Below are 18,182 nucleotides of genomic sequence, written 5' to 3' on the forward strand. Positions count from 1 at the left end.
AGTTCAGCCAAGGAAACTATTATGGGCTTTCTCAATTCAGTGAAGAAATAAGTTATCAAAATATAATTACTAACTTCAGGATAAGCAGTTTTTGTGCCAAGCAAAAACATTTTTCTTCTGCCAGACATTTTGGAGGGCTTTTGGAGGGCTCTTGATGTTGTAGCCTCTTTTAGGGGTTGGGTTGCTGTGTTTTTTAACTTTGTATTTTATTTAAGCTTTTATACTGGCTTCAACTTATTTACTGTAAGTCACTTTGGCTTCACTTTTGGGGAGAAAAGTGACTAACAAATTTAATAAATAAACTCTCCTTATCTTTTGGTTTACATGAACATTTCACAGTAGCATTAAGAAGGGGGAAATAACACAATTATCAAGGTGAGACTAGTAATTTCAAGAATGGATCAGTCCAGAAAATGTGGTTATGGATATTAAGTATACACTGGGGACTAATTTGTGTCTGGTTTATAACAAACAAAAAACTTCTTGGAGTATGACCTAATTAGTTTTCTAAGCTATCTAGAGGAATAGTTACCACGAACTATTCAGTGTTTCCTCAGAAGCCTAATTCCACACAGATGTGAGCTTTATGAATCCCATAGCACCTTTGTACAAGTTTCTGCACATTTAGTTTTGAATTAGTTCTGTTACATAAAAAAAAGTGCTCATGATTTAGCTTCTTAAGTGGACATTGGGCAGAAAGCACTAGAACTCCCAACAGATTTATTCACTCAAGTTTATTTTACATATCACAAAAATGGTCTGCATTTAGCTATTTATTAAGAGACAAAGCTATGTGTGGACAGCACTGGCAAATGTGTGTGTTATATGTATGTTTAACTGGAACATGCTACCCCTGTTGTTATGGGTGTTATGTGGGGTTGGAATGATTGGGTGTGCTCCCTGATGAGAGGAGGGAGCTCCAAGGGTGGGGAGTGTGTACTGTTGCCCCACCTTTGGTGAGAGTGTAAGTTTGGGTGGTAGCAGCAGAAGTGGGAGTGATGCTGCTCCCTGTACACACATGCTCGTGTGTTTGGTGGGTGGGTTTGTTTGTCTCCCTGAAATATTTGTGTTTTAATCTGTTAGTAGTGATTATGATTTATTATGTTAGTTATTTTAGGTTACATTATTTATTTATTTAGTCCATTTATGTACCGCTTATATTTAAATAAAACTCTAAGTGGTGTACAACAAGTCCAAACATCTTAAAGCAACAACTACAAAAACAATAAAATACAGTTATCTGAACAAAACATCCTCTTTAGTATCAACGTAATATAAACATTGCATATAAAACTAAGTACAAGAAATACAAGGAAAAAATAATATACATAATAGACTAAACAGAATATTCCCTGCGTTGCAAGGAAAAACAAACATGTTAAACAAGCTTATTTAAAAACATAATAAATTAAACAAATCAGATTTCTTAATCACAGTATAAATAAAAGACAAAACATATTAATGTTTAAGATTTTTTTTAAATGTTTTCTATTGTCTTAAATGTGTAATTTGGTTTTTATGAAATTTATTGTTAATGTTAACATGTTAATGTTTAAGACGGTTTCTTTTAAATGTTTTGTATTGTTTTAAATGTATAATTTTGTTTGATTTTTTTTCTGTAAACCACTTAGAGGCTTCTTTTCAAGTATGAAGTGGTAAACAAACAAACAAATAAATAAACATGGAGCTGTGGAAGACTGACACGAAAGTCTCAATTTAAAATGCTTTGTTGTTACTACCTAGCTGTTGTGTGTGATGACAGTTCTGATTAGTTTAGTCCTCCAAGGATGGAGGTATGATCTTGTTAGAAAGGTAGGAATTTAAGGTTTTGAAGAGGTAAGACCAGAAGTTCTGGCTTTTCTCTTCATTCTACCTAGACTACTTGATGCTAGGTGGAGTTGCTCCAAGTCAGGGGTGGCCTAAAAGCCATAGGGTCAGTGCTATCATGGACTCAAGAAAGGGGTAAAAGAAAAGACTTCTGGAACACATTCATTTTTAAATCTTGTTTAGTAGATCTATCTTAGTCATATGCCTAAGTCAAGAGGTCCCAACCTTTGTGACTCTGGGGTAGGGATGGGTGAGACTTTCGACTCAGGTCTCATTTCAAGCTGAATCTATCAAATATAAACTTTCCAAAACAATATGAACCAAAACACAGCCATCCTTTGAAATTCACACTTATTTGAATTTTGCGATGCAGTACTCCAACCAACCAATGTTTACAAAAATGCATATATTAGAGGAAATTGTGCATAAAAATGAATATGCATTGTGTGATGAATATGCATTGTATGATGAGAAGTTGCTTGCAAAAATGTGTACATTAGTCAACACTGCATACAAAAATGTGTTTATTAGGAGAAATTCACACTAAACTGCTGGATAATGTTTATGATTTTTTTTATTTTAAAAATAGATTGCTGCAGAAATGTGAAGAACCCTGCTCTGCACTCGAGACTTACTGGGTCGCGGGGCGGAATTTGCAGCCCAGGGTGAATCCTGAGCCTCCATGTTGGAAGAGGGCAAGGGTGCCAGACTGGCGTGACGTTGTCACGGCACGCTACAGGGGGGCAGGGTGACCGAGCTTATTTAGGCTTGCACTGGCCACCCCCTCTCCCTCTTCAATTTTTGCGGCAGAAGAGAGCCTGCGCTTTTGGCGTTCTCATACTGGTGTGCGGGATACCATTTTTGGAGAATGCGAGGTGGCAGCATGACGAGCGTCATTTTAAGGTGCACGAGTCTCTGGCGCAGCAGGCCTTCCTCGGAAGAAATCTTTGGCTGCTGCCAGGAGCATCCTCGCTCACATCCTCACTTGGATCCATGCTGCGCCGCCGCCGCCAAGTTTCAACCATTCCCCCCCATCGGGGCTTTTTGGGCCCGATTCTGGCAGGGAAGAGGCAGGTGTGCATTTCCCCCCACTAGGGCTTTTTCATAGGAAGGCCCATTCGGCCTTGCGGGAGGCTGGTGGTCGGGCCCACTGAGGTAGGAGGTTTGAATGCATTCGTCCCCACTCACCCAGGCCTTACTAGGGGCTGGTGGATGGGCCTGATTCTAGGTCTCGCCTGTGTCTAGACTTGACTATAAGGAGGCCTTTGGCCTTCAGGTTTGGTCCTTAGCATTTCCATCTGATAACTATTAATGCCACCAAAAAGTGTCAAGGTGGGCCTAAGGGAAAAGGGAGGGCACCCAGATTAGGCAGGGAGTCTTTTCCCCCTGGGGTCTCCAGGGCGGGAGATAGTGAACCGCCATGGGTGGCTATCCTGGCTCATCTCGAGGCCCTGGAAGGGTCTTCCTCCCATCGAACTCCACCCACTCAACCGGTTGCTACCATGGTGGGTAAGCCCCCAGCTAAGCGAACTAGGAGGCAGGCTCCCAGGGTGTCCAGTCCAGGTGACACTGCACAAGTAGTGCAAGCCTCATCTATGGTTAGCCAGTCCACAGCAGCCCCGTCCTTATCTAGTGCTCCTCAGCCAGCCATGGGTCCACCTTCAGATTGTTCTAACCAGTCAACATTGGACTTAATTTTAGCTCGTCTGGATGCCCTCGAGGCGGGTCCCAGCAGGTTGGTCGGAGAGACACCCACCCAGGAACGACATGTGAATGCAACTCAGCAGCCGTCTCAGGATACTGTGTCAGAGGGTAAATCTGGTGAGTGTACAGTGACTGGCTCGCCAGGGCCAGGTCCTGCTTGGGGCTGGCCCCCATGGGGGTACCCATATTGGGGGCCTTGGCAGGCATGGCCTTTCTATCCTCCACGTGGAACTGAGACTGACACCCCAGCTACACTTCCATCTGTCGAGGCCGGTGACACGCAGTACCAACCGCCCCCATCGCTTGAGGCCTGCAACCAAGTTTGGGCATCTTCCCAAACAGGAACCGTGGCTAAGGAAGCCATTTCCTCTCAGCCCACTGCTTCATCAGGGGTTGCTGTGGTTCACCAGGGTGCTAGTGACCCCCTAGGGCATATTAAAGAGGGCGCCATCCCTTTCGGAGAGACTTCTGCTCCTTTAGGCTTCCATTTGCTTCCGGCGACTAGGGACAAAATTTGGAAAGGGGAATACATTGACTTGTTTTCCCTGTTGTACAGGGAGCCACTTAAAAGGGACAGGGAGAAAGGGGACAAGAAGGAAGTAGAGAGGCCTAAGAGGCACCGGATTGAGCGCACTTGGTCTAACTGGCTCCCTGCCTACTTTACATATATCAGGGTGATTATGCAAAAACAGCCACAGCGCGGTTCGGTCCTGATCAAGTATCTGGATATTATCTACTGGGGCTATACGGAGTTCATGGGGTCGGCGTGGCCCTCTTACAATGAGGTTTTTCATATGTGGGTAGCCTATGACGCATACCTGCCATGGGACAGGAAGGAAGCTGACCTGTGCTTACAATTCATGTCGCATTCACGGCCAGTGGCTGGGGATAGGACTGATAGTGGCCACCTCCTGGCTAAGCAGTTGGCACCAGCCCCCTCTCGCGGACCTGCGGGGCAGGGGGTTCAATCCCACCTGCTCTGCTGGGAGTTTAGCTTCCGTGGCTTCTGTGGCAGGAACTCTTGCCGGTATAGACATGAGTGCGCTCTCTGTGGTGGTCAACACGCATCCACTGCCTGACCTAGGAACCGGCCTTATCGAGGGGGCAATAGGGACTTCCCCGGACAAAGGAAGCAAGGACTCCCGGGTGCACCTCAAGGAAAAGGACCCCAGCCCAGTTAAGTTACCAGAGTTGCAGCATTTATTGAGTTTTTACCCTTTAGTTCATGAAGCTCGGTGCCTTTTAGAGGGCTTTTCAACTGGTTTTCGGATCCCTAATTCAGGGCCTAGGACTGCCTTCCGGTCCAAGAACCTGAGGTCAATCTTGGGCATGGAGCAGGTTGTCCTGGATAAGATTAACAAAGAAAGGGAAGCGGGCTGAGTGCTGGGCCCCTTTGCTCCCCCCCCACGTCTCTTAGGGTTTTGCCACTGGGCATTGTGCCTAAGAAGACACCGGGAGAGTTCCGCCTCATTCACCACCTCTCCTATCCGCATGGTCAGTCGGTTAACGATTTTATTCCACCTCACTTATGTTTGGTACGCTACACCTCTTTTGACTGTATAGTGAGCATGGTTAGGAGTTGCAGTGTTGGTGCCCTCATGGGGAAGTGTGATATAAAATCTGCATTCCGCCTCCTCCCCGTCCATCCTGGGGATTTTGATTTATTAGGGTTCGCTTTTGCGGATAACTATTATGTGGATCGTGCATTGCCTATGGGCTGCTTGATTTCATGTGCAGTATTCAAGCTTTTTAGCTCTTTCCTGGAATGGGCAGTGAGGAGGCAGTCTGGATCATGTTCTGTGGCACACTATTTAGCTGATTTTTTATTTGCTGGCCGGGCGGACACGAGGGAATGCAGGGATCTTATGGATCATTTTATGGAACTGTCAGGGGAACTTGGAGTCCCGTTGGTGGGGGAGAAAACTGAAGGCCCATCCCCTATTATCACATTCCTGGGGATCGAAATAGATATGTTGGCCCAGTCCTGTAGGCTCCCACTCACCAAGTTGCAGTTGCTGCGAGAGAAGATATCGCATATTCTGGCTTCTAGGAAGGCAACCCTGTGCACCCTGCAGGAGCTGGCGGGTTCACTGAACTTCGCCTGCAGGGTGGTTGCACCGGGGTATGCTTTCTTGAGATGGGTATATGATGCTATGTCAGGTTTGTCCCAACCTAATTATCATATCAGGGTTTCGGCTGCGCTCAAGGCTGATCTGTCAGTCTGGGCTGAGTTCTTACAGGAATTCAATGGGATTTCTTTTTGGAGGCAGGACCGCCTTCTGGAGGCTGAACTCCAGGTACACTCCGACGCCTCGGGGGCATTTGGTTTCAGTGTAATTCTTAATGACTCATGGAGCCATGGTAGCTGGCCGCAGACCTGGGTTCAGGAAGGCTGGATTAGAGATTTGACTCTCCTGGAATTTTTCCAATAGTGGTGGCAGTACATCTTTGGTCGGACAGGTTGCGTGATTTTCCACAGTCCACTTTTGGTGTGACAACCTGTCCACAGTGCACGTTATTAATTCCTTGTCATCAAAGAATCCCTGAATCATGCACCTAGTACGGGCCTTTGTTTTACATCTCCAGTTTAACATTCTGTTTCTGGCATGCCATGTCCCTGGTATTGATAACAGTATTGCTGATGCTCTGCTGCGGAACCAGATGGAGAGATTTTGCCACATAGTGCTATGGGCCAGGGCTTTGCCGGATGTGGTCCCACCAGATCTATGGGAGATTGGCGGCTTGAGTCAGAGAGGGCAATAAACTTGTCCATTGCGCCCAGCACCAGAGAGCAGGTAGGGAGCTATTGGCTTTCAGGGCAGAAAGGGGCTACGTTCAGCAGTGGCCCATTCCGGTGGAACACCTCATCGAGTTTTGTGTGGAAGGCAGGAGGAAGGGCCTTGCTGTCAAGACTATTAGAGGTAAGCTCTCTGGCCTTTTCTTTTTGGCCAAGTCGCACGGTTTGCAGGAATTTTCAGATGACTTCCGAATCTGTAAGATGTTGGAAGGCTGAGCACAGGAACACCCCGCCAATTCAGATACTCGCTCCCCTATGCACCTGGAATTTTTATTAGGGCTCCTGACACAATGGGAGTATTTATGTTCCTCATCTTTTGAGGTACTGCTTTTTCATGCGGCCGCACTTACACTGTTATTTGGACTTTCAGGATCAGTGAGGCGATGGCGGGGTGCAAGGCTGACATCTCTTTCTGGGCTTTTTTGCTGTCTGACTTTAGTTCGAGGAGGGGCAGGCCACCCTGCAGTTGCGCTGGTCAAAGACTGATCAATGCAGGAGGGGACGTATGGTGTTGCTTTCCCCCTCACAGTTGCATGAGATTTGCCCAGTGGCTGCATTGAGGAATTTTTTGGCAGTCCGGGGACAACAGCCTGGATACTTGTTTATTCATAAGGATGGCCAACCCCTTTCTAGATTTCAATTTTGGGCAGCCCTCGGTAATATGGGACTGGACCCCAAGTTTTTTGGGACACACTCTTTCCGTATTGGAGCAGTTTCTACGGCCACCCGTTTGGGCTTCTCCCAAGAGAGGTTATAGTCACTGGGTAGAAGGCGTTCTACGGCCTATAGGTCTTATATTAGACCTTTCCGATGGGTTCAGAAAACCAGTTGGTGACTTGTTATTTGTCACTGTTATAAGTTTCCATTGTTTGTTTTGACAGGCCACTGGAAGGGAGATGAAAGAGTGCGCATCCTCCTCTGCGGCCATAGTATGGTCCTACTTGCAGCTATTGTGGCAACCCAACCCCTGCCGGGCAAGGGGGTGCCAATCTGCCAACCCCTTGCCCTGACCACACTCCAATTGTGCGTAGGGAGGCCAACCTGCATCACCGCCCCCCAGTGCCCTGAAACTCCAAGTGGATGAGACCTCCAGACAAGATCAGCCTCACAAGACCTTCTCTCGGTCCCACCAGTCAAAACAGCTAGGCTGGTGCGGACCAGAGAGAGGGCATTTTCGATTGTGGCCCCCACCCTCTGGAATTTGCTTCCTTTTGATCTTCGACATGCCTCCTCCCTGATGGGCTTTCGCCAAGCCTTAAAGACCTGGCTATTCAGGCAGGCTTATAGGATTTCTGGGGAGGATTAGTTTTTATGATTTATTAATTAAAGGATGTTTTAGATGAATGGATGATTGTGGTTTTTAACTTGTATATGTATTTTATATTGTTGTACATCGCCTAGAGTGTCCGTTAGTTCGGACAGATAGGCGACTCAAAAATAAAATTTATTTATTTTATTTATTTTGGGCAGGCCACAGGGTGGCAAAGTCACATTTTGGCACACAGCTTGGGCTTAGCCAGTGGGCTACCATACAATGGCTGGGCTGCCATGGGATGCGCTGAGACAGGCTGCTTCCTACACTCTTCCAGATGGCAGTGGTTCGGGATGTGCCACAGATTTTGGTCATTCACCTGGGTGGAAATGACCTTGGCATGCTGAAGGGCAGAGCCCTTATTGAGCAGGCATCTGCTGACTTCTGGGCCATTGTAAAAAAAAAAACACCAGGTATTAAATATACAAGTTTTGAAAATTTCACATTTTACAGTAAAAAATATGTAAAACCAGGTATTAAATATACAAGTTTTGAAAATTTCACATTTTACAGTAAAAAAATATATGTAAAACCAGGTATTAAATATACAAGTTTTGAAAATTTCACATTTTACAGTAAAAAATATGTAAAACCAGGTATTAAATATACAAGTTTTGAAAATTTCACAATTGTGCAGCGTTGGCCAGGGGTGCACTTGGTTTGGTCTGATATTTTACCCCGTAGACACTGGAATTGTATGGGTGACCCTAGGGGGATAAATAGGACCTGCAAAAAAGTGAATAGGCAGCTCCATTTTGCTCTATTGGACTCTGGTGGTTCTGTCATTCACCACCCAGAGATAAGGCACAGTAGGGTAGAACTATATCAGTCAGATGGAGTTCATATGACCGATGTAGGTAATGATATACTTTTAGAAGACCTGCAGAGGGGCATGAGGGACATCTTGTTCAGTTGTGGGGTAAAGGGTGACTAAACAGAGGTTTGTCCCCTTTCTGTGGTGAGGAAGTGTGGGAAAGGTTAAGGGTAAAGGGCAGCTAGGTGACACCTTTAGGCACCTTTGGAGGTGATAGGCAGTTCCGGAGGCCTGCAGCTCTGGGTTATACGGCCCGAGGGCAGGATACGGGTCGCCTTTGGGGCCAACAGGTCTCATCCACTTGGAGTTTCAGGGCACTGGGGGGCGGTGATGCAGGTTGGCCTCCCTACGCACAATTGGAGTGTGGTCAGGGCAAGGAGTTGGCAGATTGGCACCCCCTTGCCCGGCAGGGGTTGGGTTGCCGCAATAGCTGCAAGCAGGCTTTGCCTGACTCATCAGGAGAATCCCGCACTTACGTTTCCCTCTGCAGGTTCATTATCATAATATGAATTTGGTTTAATAAAGTGGCTCATTATTTAACCCATCATATTGTGTCTGCGTCTTATTTCACCCCTGGGTTACAACTGAATTTAAGATGGGAAAAATTGAATGCAATTGGGAACCAAAATGTACACATCTTTCCATCCCTACTCTGGGGGCAGATTTAGCAATCCAACAAACTGTAGTGTGAGCACTGCAAACCCATTTCATAAAAGAAAATCTGGCAATCCCAAGAGCCCTTCCCATCACTCACATACAAAAACAGGCAAAACCCCTACATACATCCCAAAACAAATAAAATAAATATTGATAATTTTGGCAGTGCTATTTCTTCTGCAAACACTTTCCCATATTGGGCAATAATTATAGTACATATCAGATTGTATAAAATAACTCCTTAAACATGGACTAAAATTAGCAATCTGTCTCTGGAACTGAGATAAATCTTTTACAAGCATCATTAGACTTCATTAACGAAACAATATGGAGTTTCACTTGACACTAAACTTAGGGTGGGGGGTCCCTGCTGAGACCACTAAAGAGGATTCAGAAAAGGACAACAAGGTATAAAATCTTTAACAAATTAACACAAAAGGCTCTGAAGCTTTGCACTCAGATCCCTAGCTAAAATGCTTTTTTTATGGCCTGATGTATTTGGACAGAGCTACAGGAGGGAACACTGCATTACTCACTCACACAGATAAAGAACACCCTTCTGAGCTATATATTGTAGTGAGTTCTTTCTTCCTGCCTGGTGGTGGCAAGGCAAACAAACTGAGCAAGAAAAGGTGCAAAGAGCTGTCTTCTGCTCCCTCCACCTTTTTCACTTCACTGCCCTTTCTTCCAACACTCTTTGCAATATATTCTTAAACTGCTGTAACCTGCCTTGGGACCTCAGGGTGAAGGGCCGGTAATAAATTATCATCATCAGGAGCAGCAGCAGCAGCAGTAGCAGCAGCAGCGGCAGCAGCAGCAGCGGCAGCAGCCACCACCGCCAGCTATACTTCCAGCTGGGAGCAGTTGCCAGGTGGGGACCCCTTTTTATCCTCAATCAGAGGACAAGTGGTTGCAACTGCTAGAGGCTTCCAGCAGGGCAAGTGGCCAGGAAAGCCTAGCCAGGAAGGAGGTGGTGGTGAGGAGGGAGGGGCGAGTAGTGTGGCTGAAGAAGCTGGACTGGTGGAACAGATGCCTTACACTGAGCAAGATGAGTCAGCTTCAGATGAGCTAAAATAGCCCAGTAGCAACAAACAAAGCAGAGGTAACAATGGCCATTCAAGTCAAGACACTCTCACTGTCTCACTGTTAAGTGAGACAAGTTGCAAGAAACTGGAACATTATCACCCCCCCCATTGCTGCCTCAGACAAATGTTTCATCCAGTGTCATCACTGGACAAGTGTAAGTATTTCAAAATTTTCATGGCATTTTGTCAGTTTGTTTTGTATTAAATAAACACAAATATCATGAAAAGAGAAAATTATCAAATAAAGGTAGGTGTTGTAAGACTTCTGTTTATGAGTTTCAGTAATACATCAACATTTTATAAAAATTACTTAGCTATTTGCTTTCTTGGGGGGAAAAAGCTAGATTAGCAAGGATTACTCAGAAGCCATTCTTTTATTGAACCTTATTTATTTTGGGGGTAGTAACTTTACCTTACTCACTGATAAGGAGAAACCATATATTTTTCAAAGCATTTCCTGTCTACAGTCCTGTCAAGCAGAACCATTTCAGTAGCACTACATTCAGACGTTATCATTCACCTTCCTGGCAGCATCCATGGCACTTGAAGAATGTATTAAATAATGGTTTCAGGCTCTGGGCTGAAGGCACAGGAGGCCAAAACCTAGCTGAAGCTAAGACAGTCTGGGTCTTATCAGTGCCTGGATAGATGACTGACTGGGAATCACAGTACACCGCCTCAGTTCCACGACAGAAGAAAGGTGTGATAAATGCAAACAAGCTGATACAACTATACTCCATTTTTCAAGAAACGTTATAAAATCAATTACATCAGTCTCACAGTCAGAAATCTTCCACCTTAAGATCCCCAGAAGACATGTTATTACATAATATAATAGCCCATGCTATTTTATCCTTGAAACAACCACAGCCATGTGATAGGCTGAAAAACAGTGATTAGCTCAAGGTAACCCATGTGAGTATAAGGGCTGAGTAGTAAATTGAGCTTAACCTTCCAGGCTCAAAACTACATTCAATGCCCCAGGAAAATTACTTCAGGTAGAATAGCTGCAGAAAGCCACTAAGGTAAAATGATAAATAGGCAATAACACTGATAGCCCAGTGCTATGGAAATGTGTGTCCTTTATTCACTAATAGGAAAAAAACCTTGCAGTTTAAGAATGTACCTATAGCCCACATATATTTCTATCAAACTTTAAAAAACGGAAATTGGGCAGCTATAGTGAAATCATCAGGGGAGCAGGAGACCTGACCTCCTCTATGAGATATTGGACTGCCCTACAAATTTGTCAAAATGCAAACACAATTTGGGTTGGTCTTTCACAGTCCAATCCACATCCTGTGTGTTGTTGTTTTTGTTATGTACCTTCAAGTCAACCACGATTCATGGCAACCCTATGAATCAGTAACCTCCAAGAGCATCTGTCATGAACTACCCTGCTAAGATCTCGTAAGTTCAGGTCTGTGGCTTCCTTTATGGAATCAATCCATCTTGTTTGGCCTTCCTCTTTTTCTACTCCTGTTTTTCCCAGCATTATGGGAATCATGTCTTCTCATGATGTGTCCAAAGTATGATAACCTCAGTTTCATCATTTTAGCTTCTAGTGACAGTTCTAGTTTAATTTGTTCTAACACCCAAGTATTTGTCTTTTTTGCAGTCCATGGTATGCACAAAGCTCTCCTCCAACACCACATTTCAAAGGAGTTGATTTTTCTCTTATCCGCTTTTTTTACTGTCCAGCTTTCACATCCATACATAGAAATCAGGAATACCATGGTCTGAATGATCCTGACTTTGGTGTTCAGTGATACATCTTTGCATTTGAGAACCTTTTCTAGTTCTCTCATAGCTACCCTCCCCACTCCTAGCCTTCTTCTGATTTCTTTACTATTGTCTCTATCTTGGTTAATGATTGTGCCAAGGTATTGATAATCCTTGACAAGTTCAATGTCCTCATTGTCAACTTAAACTTACATAAATCTTCTGTTGTCATTACTTTAGTCTTTTTGACGTTCAGCTGTAGTCCTGCTTTTGTGCTTTCCTCTTTAACATTCATCAGCATTTGTTTCAAATCATTACTGGTTTCTGCTAATAGTATGGTATCGTCTGCATATCTTAAATTATTGATATTTCTCCCTCCAATTTTCACACCTCCTTCATCCTCCTTCATCTTGGTCCAATCCCGCTTTCTGTATATGTTCTGCGTATAGATTAAACAAATAGGGTGATAAAATACATCCATCTCAGACCTTTTCTGACTGGGAACCAATCGGTTTCTCCATATTCTGTCCTTACAGTAGCCTCTTGTCCACAGTATAGGCTGCACATCAGGACAATCAGATGCTGTCACACCCCCATTTCTTTTAAAGTATTCCATAGTTTTTCATGATCTACATAGTCAAAGGCTTTGCTGTAATCTATAAAGCACAGGGTGATCTTCTTCTGAAATTCCTTGGTCCGTTCCATTATCCAATGTATGTTCGTGATATGGTCTCTGGTGCCTCTTCCCTTTCTAAATCCAGCTTGGACGTCTGGCATTTCTCACTCCATATACAGTAAGAGCCTTTGTTGTAGAATCTTGAGCATTACTTGCATGGGATATTAAGACAATAGTTCGATAATTACTGCATTCCCTGGGATCCCCTTTCTTTGGAATTGGGATATATATTGAATGCTTCCAGTCTGTGGGCCATTGTTTAGTTTTCCATATTTCTTGACAGATTGCCTCTGAGCATATGGTGAGTGGTGGCAATACCTGCCATCTCCAAAGATGGAGAATTATATTTTGTATGTTTGTTGGTGTTCTTACTTTGCTTCTTTCCTGTGTTACTAATGTTTCTACAGAGAATCTATCTAGAAAAAAATATTTCCCTCATTATTCATCCTAGAAACCTGTGTCAAATTTATTTTTATTAATTTCAAAGCCTTTTTATTGGTCAGTGTCATATGATGGTGAAGACAGCCTTTTGTGTTTCAAATTAGTGGTTATGTTCTATTTCTATCTTGGGTGCATTAACAGTTGAATCTGAAACTGCAGTTTGATGTAAAATCAGACTGATTACAATATGTTTCCTATTTCACGAATGACTCTAGCTGTTGGAAAAAACAAACTTAGCCTGCCCAAGATGCATGTTTTCAGTCTGCAATGCTTCAACTACTTCATTTAAGGCATAGTGGGCACAGTCAATTAAAAACATAGAGTACACCTAGAATTTTGCTAGAATATGTTTTATCTTGTGCAAATTGAGACACTCCAGTCACCACTGGAGACTATTCTGCAGAATACTCAGTGCTATTATTCCACAATTATTTTTGGAGTTTTTTAGTGTAAATTTTGCAAAGTGTTGCTGTACTTTACATATTCACAGAACTAGAAGCAAAAGAAAATGATTTCCTATAGGAAACTTCACTAAAGTTGCAAAGGAAATCAGACATATTTAAAGTGACCATCTGAACTATGTCAACTGTCTTAATAATGTTGCTTCCTCCCTGCTAAAACAAGATCAGCACAGCACATCTTATTTGGGCTGATTGCAGGTGTTGCCACCACTCACCATATGCTCAGAGGCACGTTACCAAATTCTTCCAAACTACACAGAAAGTGGATTGGACTGTGAAAGATCAACCCAAATTGTATTTGCATTTTTACAAATTTGTAGGGCACTCCAATATCTGAGAGAGGAGGTCAGGTCTCCTGCTCCCCTGGTGCATTCACTATAGCTGCCCAATTTCCCTGCTTTTTAAAGTTTGATAGAAATATCTGTGGGCTATAAGTACATTCTTAAACTGCAAGGTTTTTTGTCTAATAGTAAATTTCTCTGCTTTTTAATCTGGGAGGTAAGAAATGGGATCCTGTGTAAGCTTGCCGAGAATGGATTGATCATATGCATGCTTATTGAATTCAGTGAGAATTACTCCCCTGTAATCATTCTTACGATAGGTGAAACTGACCACAGGGGACGGGAAGGGGAGGAGAAGGAAGGAGGGGAGGAAGGGCAGAGGGGAGGAGGGGGAGGGGAGCAGGAACAAGGGGGAGGGGAGGGGAGGGGAGGGGAGGAGAAGGACAGGTTTGATCATTTTCATGTTTATTGAGTTCAGTGGTATTTACTCTGATGCAATCATGCTTAGGATAGGTAAAACTGACTGCGGGGAGGGAGGGATGGCTGGAGTGAGCAGGGAAGGAGGAAGAAGAAAGAGGGAAGGGGATGAGGAAGGTAGAGAACAGGGGAGGGGAGTGGAAGGAGGGGGAGGGGGAAGGAGGGGGAGGGACAATGGAAGGGCAAGGGAGGGCAGGTTTGATCATTTGCATGTTTATTGAGTTCAATGGTATTTACTCCTGTGGAATCATGCTTAAGATAGGTAAAACTGACCATGGGGAGGAGAGGGGGAGGGGGAAGGAGGGGGAGGGGGAAGGAGGGATGGGATAGGAGGGAACAGAAGGAAGGGTGGGTTTGATCAGTTGTATGCTTTTTGAGTTCAATGGGATTTATTTCTGTGCAATCATGTTTCAACATGGAAATGAACTGCCTTCAAGTCGATCCCGACTTATGGCGACCCTATGAATAGGGTTTTCATAGTAAACGGTATTCAGTGGTGGTTTTACCATTGCCTCCCTCTGAGGCTGAGAGGCAGCGACTGGCCCAAGGTCACCCAGTGAGTTTCATGGCTGTGTGGGGATTTGAACCCTGGTCTACCAGGTCATAGTCCAACACTGACCTGGGGGAGGGGCAGGGAGGGTAGGAGGAGATTGGTGTGTACTGGGCAAAGGGAAAGCCCCTTTCCTTTCCAAAAAGAAAACATTGTGAACAGTATCATTGCTTTTCAGGGTTCCCCCCACTTTTTTATTCTATAGCAGGCATATGTAGTCTCCCACCCAAATTTAAACCAAAGCTATCCCTGGCCTCATCCACACCAGACCTTTATTTCACTTTACATAGTCATGGTTTCTCCCAAAGAATCCTGGGAAGTGTAGTTAGTGAAAGGTAATGAGAGTTGCTATGAGACGCCCTGTTCCTCTCAAAGACCTTCAATCAGAGTGGCTGAATGTTAAACCACTCTGACCACTGGACCTCTGTCAGGAGAATAGCAGTCTCCTCTCAGAACCCTTCACAAAGTACACTTCCCAGGATTCTTCGGGGGAAGCCATGACTGTCTAAAGTGAAATCAAAGTCTGGTGTGGGTGTGGGCCCTTGATTAGCCAAGCCAAGCAACTGTGAGTCTGGCTTTTAGAACACTGACAGTTGGTTTTTACTGAGCATGTCCGACATTATCATTCGTTCAATGTAGAATTTCTTAAATTAATTAAAAATCAGCCAGGCATTTCTTTTAACTTTTAAACTGCAGAAGATGAAGGTCAGAGTATGGGGCAAGGTCAGTAACAGGGTTACAGGCCCTCTGTGAACATGACTGATTTTTAATCAATTTCAACAGATTATGAGAACTCTCGGAGGAAAAAGTCCAAAAGGCGTCTGGTTTCTCTCTCTCTCTCTTTAGACTTTGAACTCTCTATTCTTTCTGACTGTTTTGTTTATTGCCATGAAAATTGAGGAGGGTTGTTAAGCAAGCATTTCTGAATTCAGGACTATAAGTTTTGTAAGGTCTTGTTTTGAAATGAGCTTATGGGAAGCATCAGAATGGCATGGGGGTACTTTCAATTTAACATTGAGGAACATGAAAAATCCATGCTGGCTATAGTATACAGCCACTCTCATGGCTGTATAATAACTTATATAATGTAATCTATTATTTAGGATTAAATGCCCCCAGTTGTAACCCTCTGCATTTCCATTATAAGTGCCAGTTTAAGTTGTACATTTTACTACAGAAGCTGCATTTACTAGACTTGAAAAGGCCTGATAACATAGTCAGTTGGTTTGAGAAGAAATATTGCTGGGCAAAATGGAACTAGGGAACCATTAGTTTCTTGTTTGCTATAGAAAGATGAAGAAAGGTCAGAGCTGCCCCAGGGCAGCTGCTGTTTCACAGTTTTTAAAGCAATAAAGATTATGCTTTCCCTCTAAGAACATGGGTGAAGAAATACAGTACCTGCAAATGGTTTTGCTTCAATTACATGAGATGAAAGGCACTGAGTCTTTTGGAGAACAACAGAAGGTATGCCATCCAGATGCATCCAGATTTTACTCTATTTAGGAAAATGTAAACCTCTCTCTCTCTCTCTCTCTCTCTCTCTCTCTGTCTGTGTGTGTGTGTGTGTGTGTGTGTGTTTCCCTTTTTCTGTCAATCCTCTCTCTTGTAAAATCTAAACTGAAATTTGCTTTTGGGTAAGAGATCACACACTGACCGTTTAGAAACAATGAACACATTGCTGTGGTAGCAACAGCAGAAGCAGTGTATGCCCCTACGATGTGTTGTCCTGCATTCTTCATTCACTGTGAATATAGCTGCACCAACTTCTATCTCAATAAATAAAAGTTATCCTACTACTACACATTCATGGATTTAAACCTTTAAATATGACTATTTACATATGGGGGGTATATTATAATTTAATGTGCTTAGATTTTGATGTTTCCTAATCAGTGTTAGACAAGTATAATCCAAAAGTCAAGTAGCCAAATGTGTGTGTGTGTGTGAGAGAGAGAGAGAAAGTGTGAGAGTGTGAGTGAGTGAGTGAGTGAGAGAGAGAGAACGAGAACTGCACAAAATTAAACACAACAAAGGCTTTCCCTATTGTTAAGAAATTTTGGGGTTTGCAAGCAAACAAAATATATAACAGGGAAGGAATTACTTTAGCCAGGGATTAGCAAATGCCAAGTGTGCAGATGGGCTACACATTTGGTAGGAAGGAAGGCAGCGAGCAAAACAGTTACAGGAGCAGGCTCTAAAGCCTGGGTCAGAACCCATTGTCTCTGGAATAATTTATTTCCTTCCTGTTTTCAAGTAAAGTCAAGAAACATATGAATACTTGTTAATCAGTTTTCAGGAAGCAAGAATCAGGGAGACATGACACACACACAAATTCACCTTTACAAAAACCTTGGGAACTTTTATATTGCTATCTGCTTCATTAGTGTAGACAGTAAAACTCCACCATTCTGCGACAAATGTGTTATTTTGTTTTCTGCCTTCATAACTTCACTGCAGGTCCACCACATATGGGTGAAAGAGCCTTTCTCTGTGCAACTCTCCAGCAAAGAGGGGAGGTAGTCTTAGAGGTATTTTTACATGGGTTAAATACCATTTTTGAACGACCTTCAACATCATGTCCTTTGTTGCAGCAGATATAGTTTTATATGGAAATTTACTCCACATAGATATTAATTCTGCCTACTTTATTTATTTATTTATTTATTGTATTTGTATACCACCCCATAGCAGAAGCTCTCTGGGTGGTTTACAACAATTAAAAACATGAAAAACAAATATACAAATTTAAAAACACATGTTAAAAAACAATTTAAAAACGCATGCAAAAATGCCTGGGAGAAGAGGAAAGTCTTGACCTGGTGCCAAAAAGATAACAGTGTTGGCACCAGGCGCACCTTGTCAAAAATCATTCCATAATTTGGGGGCCACCACTGAGAAGGCCCTCTCCCTTGTTGTCAGCCTCCCAGCTTCCCTCTGAGTAGGCACCCGGAGGAGGGCCTTGGATGTTGAGAGTAGTGTGTGGGTTCGTGTTGGGATAGGCGTTCCATTAGGTATTGTGGTCCCAAGCCATGTAAGGCTTTATAGGTTAAAACCAACACCTTGAATTGAGCTCGGAAACATACAGGCATCCAACACAAGCGGGCCAGAATCAGTTTTATGTGTTCGAACCGTCTGGTCCCTGTTACCAATCTGGCCACTGCATTTTGCACAAGCTGTAGTTTCCGAACCATCTTCAAAGGCAGCCCCACATAGAGTGCATTGCAATAATCTAATTTGTGGGTTACCAGAGCATAGACAACTGAAGCCAGGTTATCCCTGTCCAGATAGGGACATAGTTGGGCCACTAACCGTAGTTGGTAGAAGGCACTCCGTGCCACCGAGGCTACCTGAGCCTCAAGAAACAGAGATGGTTCTAGG

The 18,182-nt window shown here is 43.7% G+C and overlaps 1 protein-coding gene across 1 annotated transcript in view; it reads right to left on the reverse strand.

Moving 5' to 3' along the window:
• The window catches only part of DOK6 (docking protein 6), a 481,228-nt gene that overhangs the window by 225,701 nt on the left and 237,345 nt on the right, over nt 1-18,182 (reverse strand). The window lies entirely within an intron of this gene.

Source organism: Rhineura floridana, chromosome 1 (assembly GCF_030035675.1).
Source record: "Rhineura floridana isolate rRhiFlo1 chromosome 1, rRhiFlo1.hap2, whole genome shotgun sequence".
Classification (NCBI taxonomy): domain Eukaryota; kingdom Metazoa; phylum Chordata; class Lepidosauria; order Squamata; family Rhineuridae; genus Rhineura; species Rhineura floridana.